At 37.2% G+C, this 10,570-nt stretch overlaps 1 long non-coding RNA gene and 1 other non-coding gene across 2 annotated transcripts in view; one reads left to right on the top strand and one right to left on the bottom strand.

Annotated features, from left to right (window-relative positions):
• Positions 1–3,446, top strand: part of LOC122422116 — a 52,566-nt gene extending 49,120 nt beyond the window's left edge. Inside the window, exon 3 of the long non-coding RNA XR_006263733.1 lies at positions 1,914–3,446. This is a non-coding gene — a long non-coding RNA (uncharacterized LOC122422116). The remainder of the gene's footprint in view (positions 1–1,913) is intronic.
• A 5,468-nt stretch (positions 3,447–8,914) lies between these two features.
• On the bottom strand, positions 8,915–8,986 carry TRNAC-GCA. Its single transcript has one exon. It is a non-coding gene; the product is annotated as a tRNA-Cys (tRNA).
• Positions 8,987–10,570: the final 1,584 nt, after the last annotated feature.

Here is a 10,570-nt window from a genome sequence, read left to right on the forward strand (position 1 = left end):
TCCGCTGACCACACCCTGGTCCTGACAATCACTACACTAAGTCTGTTTTTGAAGACAGTGTACATATGAGCTAGACATTAAAGCATTTGAAAAGTCAGGAACATTTAAAATAACTGCTCATTATATAAGTATAACTTGATTATAGAAAATTGCTATATTTTATTTTCAGTAAGCAGTTTTTAGTGATTCTTCAGCAATGTTAGAAGCTGAGTTGAATTTCTTACATTATAAGGAAATGGGCCATAATTCAGTTGTTATATTAGTATTCTATTTCAACTGTTCTTATTTCACTGTTGTTTCTAAATTTCAGCTATTTTAAATGACTCAAATTTTATTAGGATGATCTTGATTGTTTCACTGATTTCCATACTTGAAAATACAATTAATCTGCAGTTCTACTTGAAAAGATAAACATTTTATGTTGGCTAAGAATGCCATCACAGTCACACCTGAAATCTAAAATATCTAATAAAGTCAATTCCTGTGTCTGAACTTCAGTTTTAAGCACAGCTGTAGATGCAGGACTGATGCCATCTGGTGTGATTCCACAGAATAAGAGAAAGTTTTCCCAGAGTGTGCCATGCACTGGCTTTTCTGGGAATGACAAGGTGCCAGGATTTGTTTTTGGTTCACTTGCAGGGGTGGAAACTTGGAACTAGGTGAGTTAAAAAAAAAAAAAAAGCAATATCCCATTTTTAGCTTGACATTTCATGTTTCCAATTTTGCCTATAGTTTCAAAATAAGTGCAATAGAGTCGAACATTTTTAATGGCCAAAATTCTGAACAATGTCAATGGTAAAACCATTTAGGATAGTGGTAAAGCTTTTTTATTCTCCATATCTACTAATATAGGGACTTGCAGAATACTAAGGGTATACTGATGTAATGCAAAGAAAGTACTTGCAGAATACTGTACTCTGTTTTTAATTTTTATAACTCCTCTAAGGTACTTGTGCTTATTTAAGCTAAATCCACAATTAATTAAAATTCTGAGACCATTAGGAAATTGCTGTCAGATGTCTCTGTTACATACAAGGGAGAATTAAAAGTTGAGTTGTAGGTTGTTGATGTTGATATTTCTTTTGGGGGGGTTTGAATTAAGGAAATCAATGATAAATTCTTCATTTTTTACTTTGTCTATACAAAATAAAGTTATAGATGAAATGATATGATTAAGTATCTGAGTAGTTAGCATCTTACCATATGAGAATTTGGATAAGCAGAAGGGTAGACCTGTGTTCAGAAGAGTAATCAGAACATAATAGACACTCAAAGAAAAACTTCCTGATGGATTAATCTAAACATCCTCTTATTTGCCTTAATAGCAGCTATTTTACACAATAAACCTGCTCATTTCCTCCACCTCTGGTCTGTTGAGGCTTTGGTGGGTTCAAATAAACTTTTGTTCTATTAATATGATTCTGCTGCTGCTAAGTCACGTCAGTCATGTCCAACTCTGTGCGACCCCATAGACGGCAGCCCACCAGGCTCTCCTGTCCCTGGGATTCTCCAGGCAAGAACACTGGAGTGGGTTGCCATTTCCTTCTCCAATGCATGAAAGTGAAAAGTGAAAGTGAAGTCAGTCAGTCATGTCTGAATCTCAGCAACCCCATGGACTGCAGCCCACCAGGCTCCCCTGTCCATGGGATTCTCCAGGCAAGAGTACTGGAGTGGGTTACCATTGCCCTCTCCTAATATAATTCTATGAAGTTACTTAAACTTACTTAATATGCACATATTCTTCAGGCACGATATTTTTTCCTTGCAGAGGAAAATTTTCTTTTTGGTGGTCTGCTTTGTTCTCGGGTAACGTGGAGGCTGGGGGGTCAGCTCCTGCTGGTACTGGCTGGTTCAGCAGCTCACAGGCATCCGGGTCAGAGTGGCCCTTGAGATTCCTGCGGCTTTTCCCTTAGGTTCCAAGATGGTGGTTTCGGTTCCCAGCAAGAAGACGGAGGAAGCCCGAGGGAAAAACAGGGCATGCCAGTGTGAGGCTACCTCTTTTTAAAGAGCTTTCTCCGCAGTCCAACAACTTTTGCTCACATCTCATTGGCCAGATGGTGTCCTTGGCCCCTGCTATCTCTAAAGATGCCTGAGAAATGTAGTTTTTGTAGGTGGACATGTAACCACCTTCAACAAAAATCTGAGTTCTCTTCATAAGGAAGAAGGTAACGGTGTATCTTGGGTGAACAACTTGTAGTCTGTGCCCTGAATACAAAATACAGTGGTAAAGAGGCATAATGTTTGAGATGGTTCAAAACGGCAGCTCCTTCACAACTGGCAGCACACCAAGCAGACTGCTGTGTCCGAGAGTGACCAGAGTGAAGACAGGCCAGGTTTTCTCGTGAAACACTCACAGCACTGACTGCTGTCTCAGCCGGTGTACCTGTCCCCACCAGGCGTCTCCAGACAGGACCCTGGGAACCAACTCTTGGACTTTCTCGGAGGACGTGCTTGCTTCTTGTAGGCTTGAAATGAGATGAGGAATGTTGTACCTTGCTGCTTCCACATCTGCGTTGTTTATCTTTTCTCTAATCTTCCTAAAAAATTTTTGGTGCAGTCTAGTTGTGTATTTGATCCCCATAAAAGGATCACTCTTTTCATGTACAGGCGAGGGTAATCTATGTAAAGAAAGGCTACTTTACTCCCTGCTGTGTCTCCACCACCTCATCTAGGAATATCATAGAAGAATTGCTTCTCGGAGCTGCCTCCATAAACAGCCTACATCCTGACTGAGCAAAGAGAGAAGAAACACTTCCCACATCCAGGGCTGTGCAAAAGAACTTTCTGTGATGACAGAAATGTTCTGTATCTGCAGTGTCTAATACAGTAGCCACCAGCCACCTGTGGCTAGTGAACGACTGAAATGTCACTACTGTGATTGAGGAAGTAAATTTTAATGTTATTTAATTTTAAATACCTTAAATGTAAATAGCCACATGTGGCTAGTGACTAGTGTTGTAGACAAACCTTTCTTGTGTTTTAGAACTTGCTGGGTGTGTGTGTGGGTGGGTGGGGGGGGTGGTTGAATAAGTTGTATGCTTGGCATTCCATGGTCTTCACTATTCCACCTTGCCATCAAACTTGTCTCCCAGACACAGAGGAAAACTGGTATTTTGGAACTAAATTCAGATGTTACTTGACATTTACACATTGAACATATGTATTTGTATGTGTTCCTGTGTGAATAGAATGGTCTTCTGGGAATAGGTCCTGTGATTGATTTTCGTGATAACTGATGATGGGAAAGTGGTGGTGCTGGTCACTTTACTTTCCTAGTGAACATTATGTGTTCCTTGTCATAGTCAGTAGAGATTCTGTTGCGCAGTTCATTCTGTTACTTTATTTTTGTAATACTGTGGCTGCTAAATGATTATTCCATGTCGTTTCCCAAAATACTTTGTGGTTTATATTTTTTAAAAGGCTATGAAATAAAAAATAGTAGATCAGCCTTATGTGTGAGTGAATTATTATTACCCACACCCTTTGAAGAGTTAATTAGGATGAGATAAATGGATGGAAGGAAATATTTATTTTTATATCAGATTTTCTTTATAATGGGTGTGCCTATATGCCAGTTAATGTTACCTTTTAAAAATAATTAACAATTCTTTCATAGTATACAGAGTTTGGGTAAACTATGGGGAGGCAGCGGTATCCAGTTAACTCTCTCCAAGCCTCTAGATGTTTTTCTACACTGAGCGTCTCTTGACTCTTGCTTTAGTGTCCTGAGTTGTTTGGGTTTGTTTGTCTTTTATTATTGGGTTATTCTTAAAAATATCCTGGACACTGTTTCTTAATCTAGTGTGTGCCTTTTTTCTCTAGTTTGTGGATAGCCTATTCATTGTATTAACATGTCTTTAAAAGAGAAATTTTTATATGGTTGATTGATGTTGATATATGGCAGAAACCAACACAATATTGTAAAGCAATTATCCTTCAATTAAAAATAAATAAATTTTTTTTAAAAAGAGGGATTTTTAAATTTAAATTTCTCTACTTTTTTTGTGTTATTTCTTTCTATGTACTCTTTAATGGAATTCTTCCTTTCTTTTGAGTCACAGAAATATACTCCAGTGCTTTCTTCTAGACTGGAAGTTTTATAGTTTTAACTTTTACTGTGTCTGTTATCCACCTCAGTGTAAATTTTTGTGTATGCTGTGAGGTAAGAATTGGGTTCTTTCTCCCCTTGCCTCATATTTTTCCCCCTTTCCTTTCCCTATTGGATTACTTTGGCCTCCATCACAAATCAAAGACCATATAAATGTGGGACTATCTCTGGGCTCTCATTTCTGTTCCATAGAGTCATCCTGAACTACTACCTCACTGTCTTCCTTACTGCATTTTCACAATAAGTCTTGGTATTCACCACAATGTTATCAATCCTAACTTTTGTAATAAACTTCTACTGAAGACTTAGTCTGTGTGCATAAAGACACTTGAATAATTTCAGTTGAAAATATTTAAATTCGATAAGAACCCCCCACCTGTTACCATGCTTCCTTTATTCTAGCTTATAGCTCCACCTGTAATGTAAATCTAGATCTGGAGTAGAACATGGTCCAAAAAATTGTCATAGGTAGAAAATATCCCTTTTCTCCCCCTGTTACTAGAATTGAGAGAAAACTGTACTTTAAAGTGATACAAAAAAAAAAAAAAAAAACCAGGAAGCACAGCAGCTTTTGAGTTGTTAGGGTCCCTGCTTCTTTACCAACAGAAGTCGGGCCACAGATGGATTGCCTAGCTCAGGTATCAGGACATTCATTTGGATGTTTTCCACTTGTCTGCGTGGTGTCTTGACCTTTGAGTAATTGGATCGTGCTTCTTAGAAATTTGGCTGAGGTGGTTTTTATTGGCACCAGATCACGTCTCATGCCCTATTTTATTTGCATGCAGTTTCCCAGACTTCCAGTTTTCATGTGTTCTTGTCCTTTACATGTCTCAACTGGGGCCTCATTGGGAAGTGTCTTCTCATTATAGGAAGAGTAAAGGGTCTCATCCATCTCCTACAACTATAATCTCACTCTGTTCCTTGGAGCTAACAGTTCTTAACAGTTTGCTACATATCTTTTGAGATCATTTCCTGTGTATTTTCATGGTCTTACCATGTGATTTTGACATTGAGAGACAAGGTCTGTGTCCCTTCCCCTTGAATCTGGGCAGACTTGTGACAGTAGAAATTTTCAGAAGCAACACTGTCTTGTCAAGCTCGATCAGGAGAGGCAATGCAGTCTCTCCATTGTTTGAGGAAATATCTACTTTTGGAGCCCTGAGTCAGCATGTAATATGGGAATATTCTGAGTCTATCATTTTTCTGAAGAACCCCAGGTCCAGGTCCCATGTAGGTGCCGTAGTTGAATGTTCCCACAGACAAATACCTCAACGAATGACGAGTCCTGCCAGCTGAGCTTTCAGGCTTCCTGGAGCAGAGACCAGACCATCTCACTGTGTCTTGTCTGACTTTTGGTGATTGCCTTAAGTCACTAGGTTTGGGAGAGTTTGTTATAGCAATAGTAACTGGATAATATGTCTCACAAAGTTGTACAGAGTACTCAGCAATGTAACAGTACATGCTCTTTGAACATTAAATTTGTTGCCAATTTTCTACAGATTATATTTATACAAGTGTGATTGCTGGGTCAGTTGGCTTAGAAACCTCAAGAGTCGGTAGATACTGACGATCTCCACCCTAGATGACTATGCCAGTATACACCTACCCATGTTCCTACACTATTTGACATCATGGATCTCTTAAAAAGTTTGTGTTGTAGTGAAAAAAAAGCAATAAAACCTCATTGGTTTGATTTGAAAGATTATGAGGGACCTTATCCCTCTTGTTTTATATTTATTGGTAATTTTAATTTCCTCAAACCTAAGTGCCTATTCATGTATTTTACCTATTTTTCTAATAGGTTATCTTTTAATAAGTAATTTATATATAGAGAGATATATAATGACTATGTATATAATATATTCATATACATAAGATGATACATATATAATGATCGTATGTTGTCATTGTTGTTTCATTGCTAAGTTGTGTTCGACTCTTTGTGACTCTATGGACTGTAGCCCGCTAGGCCCCTCTGTCCATGGAATTCTCCAGGCAAGAATACTGGAGTGGGTTGCCATTTCCTTCTCCAGGGGATCTTCCCGACCCAGGAACTGAACCTGCATCTCCTGCATTACAGGCAGATTCTTTACCACTGAGCCACCAGGGAAGACTGTTATAATGATCATATACAGTATATAAAATCACTAAATGCATATGCATATATACATACAATCATTAATCATTCATCAGCTGGAAGTTGAAAATATTTTCTCCTGGTCAGTTGTTTGTGTTCCCTTTACTCTTGTTAATTCTGCATTTTGAAGATCTTTTTAATTTATAAATTTGATAGGTAAAAAAAGTGATTATTTGTTGTTTTTATTAGAATTCATTCTATTATTAGTTTGAGTATTGATCATTTCTCTTTCTTCTTTTGTGAGTTTCTTACTCATGTCTTGCCCATTTTTTCTACGGGTGCATTTTTTAGTTTCTTACTAAATTTTTTGTTGATATTTATTTTTCTTTTCTTTTCTTAAAGAATTTTATTTATAAATGTGAACACAATGAGGTTAAGGCTTCTGCCTCTCCATAACTACCAGTTTCCATTTCTTCTTCTTGGATACCAGATTCTTATGTATTTTTGTAGACTGATAAAATATATTATATTCATTCATATGTATTTATATATTTTAAATTTACATAAATGAAGTCACACTTATATGCACATTGTTATATTTCTTGCTTTAAAAAAAGTGTAACAATTATTCCTTACTTATTTATCCAGCAAATATTTATTGTGCACTCATCATGTGTTAGGCACCATCCAAGTTATTTGGGATTTGAAAGTGAAAGTGAAAGTCGCTCATTCGTGTCTGACTCTTTGTGACCCCATGGACTAAACTGTCTGTGGAATTCTCCAGGCCAGACTACTGGAGTGGGTAGCTTTTCCCTTCTCCAAGGGATCTTCCCAACCCAGGGATCAAACTGGGGTCTCCTGTGTTGCAGGTGAATTTTTTGATTTACTAGTGAAAAAAAAAAAAAGACAATGGACTCCTTCCATCATGAAGCTTATGTATACTCTACAAATGAGGCTGCTTCTTTTTAACTATAGTATTCCATGCACTGTAGTATTCCATGAGTAAAGGAAGCACCATTAACTTATCTATTTCTTTTGTAATGGGTATTTAGTTGTTCCCAGGCACTTGTTATTTCTAAAAATACTACATAATCCTTTGACATAAATCTTTAACAAATGTTTCCATATATTTATAAATATAAAATCCTAGATGTGGAATCTCTAGACATGTACATTGTATAAATTTTTTGTTAATAGAAATTTGAAAGATATATAAATGAGGGAATATTGCTATAAATTTTTATTCTTATTGATTATTTAAACATTTTATTAATTTTTATTTATTTGTTTTTAATAATATTCCATTATCTCAGTGTACCACAAATTGTTTATCCACTTACCTATTGAAGGATGTCTACTTTTGCATTTGGGTAATAATGAATGATTATTAAAGAAATAATAATAATATAAAAATAAATAATAATGAAGCCTGAAACAAGCTTCTGTATGCAGGTTTTTGTGTGGACATGGTGTTCAGTCCATCTGGGTTGAAAGAAGCGCAGTTGCAGGTCACATGGTCAGAATGTGTTTAATTTTGTAAGAAACAGCCCGAGAGGGTTCATAGGTGAGGTCAGAGGTTTCGTGGAGGTGTCTGTGTAGATCTTTTGCTCATTTTTAAGTTGGGTTGTTTTCTTACTGATGAGTTTTAAGGATTCTGTATGTATTTTGGATATCAGACCTTTATTTGCAGAAATGTCTTTGTAAATATTTTCTCCCAGTTTTTGGCTTGTCTTTTTGTTTTCTTAACAGTGTTTTTTGCAGAGCAGATGTTTTTAATTTTAATACAGTCTATCGTATCAACTTTTTTCTTTTATGGGTCATGATTTTGGTGTTGTATCTAGATTTTCTCCTATGTTACCATCTAGGAGCTTTATAATTTTGCAGTTTATGTTTAGGCCTGTGATCCATTTTGAGGTGATTTTTGTGAAAGGAATATGATCTGTGTCTAGATTCATTTTTTTTTTTTTTTTTGCATGTGGATGTCTAGCACAATTTGTTGAAAAGACTCACGATTTTTTAAAAAGCAAAGTATGTCAGTGGAAGATGAATCCTCATCTCTTCATGCTCCAAAGTTTTACTCATTAAATTGCCTGCCTGGTGTTATCTGTTTTACCAAATAGAAATGACTGACATATTCTGAATTTAATGGATTATCAAGCCCTTACTGGATTAGACTACTGGTCCTCCCTATTTTCCTATTGCCTTTGGTTGCAAGTGAGAGAAATCCAAACACAAACTGGTATAAAAAAACAAAAGAAAATTTATTGTCTTAGTAACTGAATGACCTCGGGGTAGATTTCACTGAGGTACAGATATTCAAACAATGTCCAATCCAATGTCCAATTAATAAATCCAATTTTCCCTTCAACTTTTAGCTCTATTTTCAGATAGTTACCATTCAGTCATGTCTATTAACTAATTCTGAGAGATAGTGAAGGACAAGGAAGTCTGGTGTGCTGCAGTCCATGGGGTTGCAAAGAGTTGGACATAACTGAATGACTGAGCAGCAACAACAACATACCTATTAAGTATCTACTCTGCAGCACTGCTTTAGATGCTGCGGAAGCAGTGGAAATAAGATAAGAAAGGAAGGTCCCTACTTTTATTGGGTTTGAAAGTGAAAGTGAAGTCGCTCAGTCGTGTCCGACTCTTTGCAGCCCTATGGATGTCCATAGGATTTTCCAGGCAAGAATATTGGAGTGGTTTGCCATTTCCTTCTCCAGGGGATCTTCCCAACCCAGGGATCGAACCTGGGTCTCCTGCATTGCAGACAGATGCTTTACCGTCTGAGCCACCAGGGAAGCAGTAAAAGTTTCAAGACTCAGTCTGATTGGACTAGCTCAGATCATGCACTCACCTTATGAACCAGTCACTTGGCCAGCTGTGGGCTGATCTGACCTAAACCTGGGTAATATGTTCCATCCCTAGAACTAGGGATGGGCCTGGACCACATGGACTAAGAGTGGGATGGGGCTAGGTACCCAAATGAAGACCAGAGATGATGTTGAGAAAAGGCAGAATGGTTGCTGGGAGACAAGTGATAAATGTCTTTTTTAATTATGTTTTCGGAAGATTGACTAAGAAAATTCTCCAAGAAGATATTTTTTTAACCATAATTCTTTAGGATTTAGGATGTATTAGGACAAACTAGCAAGCTTTTACAACATTCATGTTTCTTGGGCCTCTGAGAACCTGATTCTATCCAGAGTTGTACGTTTGAGACTCCCTTGCCAAAGAATTAAAGGCTCACATTGCTGGACGGTGTTCTCTCTTTAAAAGGAGAAAGTGCTTGGGCGGACCCTGTGGCCCTCTCTGCCTTTCTTTTTCCTGCTGCTTGAAGTGTGGCCGTGGCGGCTCCCTCTCCAGTAGGGCCCTGTAACATGAGCACACCGTTGTGATGGAGGCCTGTGCTGAGAATGGCAGGCGTCTAGAGTGCATATAGGATAGGCACAGGAAGAGTGCTCCTCGTGGTCACCTGTGCGTGTATGATCTCATGTGGACAAAGTCTGCTTGCCTCAAATTTCTTAGGTAACAAATGCCTAAGTTACTCAACATACTTATTCCTCCCACACACTATCAATGTATTGGTGTTTCTGACTTCTTCTGAGATTTAGAAAAGATGAATTTCTAATCAACATAGATGCTAATTGGATATGAATTTTTGCTCACATTAGATTATCACAGTGCTAATTTTTATGTGGGGCATGAAGTATGTATAGACTTTTTATTGGACCACTTGTAATTATTCATAAAACCATGATAAACTTTTCTAAGAATCACCTGAAATCACATTGTAATGGCGAAAATGGTTTCCTTAGTCATGATGTTTACTGAGTTTCAAACCATGCATAGTAAACATGATAAGGATTCAGGACACCTTGAGGGGACTCACTATGTCCTGAGGCTTCTGCAAAATGTATTTATTCCTCAACAACATCCCAGGAGAATGAAGATTAAGCAGTGAAATTCTTTGAAATTAGAGAATATAATGGAGAGGTCTGGGAATGTAAAGAAGGCAATATAATGAGATTTCCTTTTTAAAGTGTTTTTCTTTTGATGTTTCAATATGAGTTTTAAAATATGTTTTTTTGATTATATGGCCATTTCAGTTTTTGTCAGCTTTATACATCATATTAATTGCTTTTGTTTCTGTCCTAGAGCCTTGTACCCAGATGTGAAAATACTTGAAAAGTTAAAATTGCGCTCATAAGTGTGAGTTACTGATCATGACCATATCATTATCCTGCCAGCTTTTGGTCTGAAACAATATTGAAAAAGGCATAATCTTTGAAGAAGAACAAATAAAAATGGGAATTTTACATATCCCCAATACATATATGTTTGGGTAATTTAATAATTCCAGTATTCCCCTCTCTACAACTCTG

The sequence above is a fragment of the Cervus canadensis genome, chromosome 19 (assembly GCF_019320065.1).
Source record: "Cervus canadensis isolate Bull #8, Minnesota chromosome 19, ASM1932006v1, whole genome shotgun sequence".
NCBI lineage: Eukaryota > Metazoa > Chordata > Mammalia > Artiodactyla > Cervidae > Cervus > Cervus canadensis.